Source organism: Sphaeramia orbicularis, chromosome 11, assembly GCF_902148855.1.
Source record: "Sphaeramia orbicularis chromosome 11, fSphaOr1.1, whole genome shotgun sequence".
Classification (NCBI taxonomy): domain Eukaryota; kingdom Metazoa; phylum Chordata; class Actinopteri; order Kurtiformes; family Apogonidae; genus Sphaeramia; species Sphaeramia orbicularis.
This window is the reverse complement of record NC_043967.1, coordinates 29,811,507-29,814,244: the sequence shown is the minus strand read 5'-3', so window position 1 is coordinate 29,814,244 and position 2,738 is coordinate 29,811,507.

Genomic DNA, 2,738 nt, shown 5'->3' with positions numbered 1-2,738 from the left:
TTGTTCCACTGAAGGAAACAGCACCCCAGATCATGATGGCCACGACCCCCCCATTGTGCCACCTAGAAACACCTAGAAACCATCTCCAGTGGGCTCTCCTTGTCATAACAGTAACATTGGAAGCCATCAGGACCGTCAAGGTTACATTTGTCCTCATAATAAGAATAAAACTTTCTTCCCCCTTTCAATATCCCATGTGTGGTGTCTCTGTCAAAGTCCAAACGGGCAGTTTAGTGGTGTTGAAGGAGATGAGGCCTTCGAAGGCGTTGCAACCTAGAAATATTTATAATAATTTCAATTCATTAATTTGTGTAAATAATGACTTTTAGTAAGCATTATATTCTTATTTCATTGTGTATTTTTGGGGGGGACATTTTCTGTGAATTTTTCTTGTTTTTGGTATTGTTAAAAGGTTAAAGTTCACGGGAGTTCATGATGTCATCAGTGAGCGCGAGAGACAAAAAAAGAGAGAGCTGTATAAAAAAAAAACCATGTGTTAGTGGTTGAAATGACATGTGTAATATAACCTCTAACACTGAACTGAGGACAATAAAGTTGCCAGAAGGAGGACAGAGTCATTTCTCTTTGAGGGTGCAACGAAGATGTTTTCTGCTCTTAAAGCCCGTCTGTGGCAGATGCCGTCTGATGGTTACTGGGCTGCAGTCGGCACCAGTACCCGCCTTAATTTGAGTTGGGGATCATCCCATGTCAATCACATCCTCCGCCTCAGCACCGGCAAAATTTTTTTGGGTCTATCACTTGACTTTGTTGTTCCATAACCCTCAGGATATTTTAAGAAATTCAAAATAACTGTCTTAGTGCATCCAACCTCAGCAGGGATGGCCCATTGCCAGAGGCCTTGGTTATGCAGTTCAACAATCAGACCACATTCAAAGAGAGAAAACATTTTTATTAGCTTACTGGCCAATAGGCTGTAAGCTATTGTTGTCATGCGGCCTCCGGCGACGTTGTCGTCGTCTGTCGTCGTCTGTCATCTGTCACAAAACTTTCAGTCGCCTTCTTCACCGAAACTACAATTCCGATTGACTTCAAACTTGGTATACAGCTTCGTTATAATAATGTCAACAAAAGTTAGTGAAATTATTTGGATCCGGATCTGATTCTGGATTTGGTGCGACTTTGAAAAATGTCCCCATTATAACAGATAGGAAGTGGACGGATGCTATAACTCAGTAAATATAAATGATATCCAGTGTAAATTTCTACAGTACAGCCCTGATGGGGAGATGACCAAAACATAATGGCCACATGCTGATCAGGATCTTCTTCTGGATCCGGGAATTAACGGAAAATTTAACATGGGCTCTTATGGGGAAAAAATTTCAATTGTCTTTTTCTCCGAAACTCCAGTTCTGATTGACTTCAAACTTGGTATACAGCTTCTGTATGATGATGTCAACACATTAGCATTATTTCGATCCGGATCTGATTCTGGATTTGGTGCCACTTTAAAAAATGTTCCCATTATAACAGATAGGAAGTGGATTGATCCAATAAATCTGTAAGTATCAATAATATCAAGTTGGAATTTGAATTTTTTACAGATCTGATTGGAATATGACCAAAACATGGGCTATTTCTGTAATATAATAAATACACAGAACTGGGTGATAATAAATGGCATCTGGATACATTTCCCAAAGCTTTTAATTTGGCCGGTAAGCTACAGGGCCATTGGTCCTATTTTTAATTTTGCCATCAGGAGGCCTTTTAAAGGCTGTGGTCTTAAACTATTGATCGGTTGATGAACAGCCTATTTCAGTTTAATTGTTGTTTTCAATAAATTACCTTCTCTTTTTTTTTTTTTTTTTTTTTTTTTTTTGTTTCACTCCCATTTCTTCTTTTTGCATTTTGAAACTTGACATAGAACCTTCTTAAGATCCAACGGTGCAAAATGTAAATTCATGCAATTCTTCAACTGGTCTTAAAATTTGGATCAGGAGTGTATGTACCATGTATATGACACCTATAGGCATTCAGAGGAGTTATACCTGAATTAATCTACCTGTCAACAGTACAAAAAAATGCAATATCCTGAGACCCAGGAAGGAAGATTTGGCAGTTTTACATTAAATATGAATGAATGAACGAATGAATGAATCAATCAATCAATCAATCAATCAATCAATCAATGTTTTTATTATTGTGTCTTGCATACAAACATGCCCAGCCCTTACATGGGCTTATAAGACACCATAAATACAAACCAAAAATCAAATACCAGACAAACGGCACAATGGATATAAACAAAACAAAGTACTGACCTATTTAAACAAACATATCTGCCACTTTTTCCAGGCTTTCCAAACAAAAAATGCTAATTTAAATACATTTGAACTAAGCAACCATCTCATCTTGTCATAAACAGAAAGAGCATAAAGAAACATACATTATTTTTATTTATTTATTTATTTAATTTTATTTATTTATTTAATTTTATTTATTTATTTATTTATTTATTTATTCATTCATTCATTCATTCATTCATTTTTTTTCCCTGTCATCTTTCTTTTTGGTTTAATTAAAGTGGGACCTGTGCAGCCTCTGCTCCACTCACTGTGCTGTCTCTGTCAGTGTGTGTGGTGTCATGTGAAAGTGCGTGTCACGCAGGTGTTTTGTTTGGTGTACGTGGACTACCTGCGCAGGTGCCTGTCTGCTCGGAGCACGCACACGCACCGCGCTCTCGTCAGTTACTCCACTCATGTCGACTCTCATTT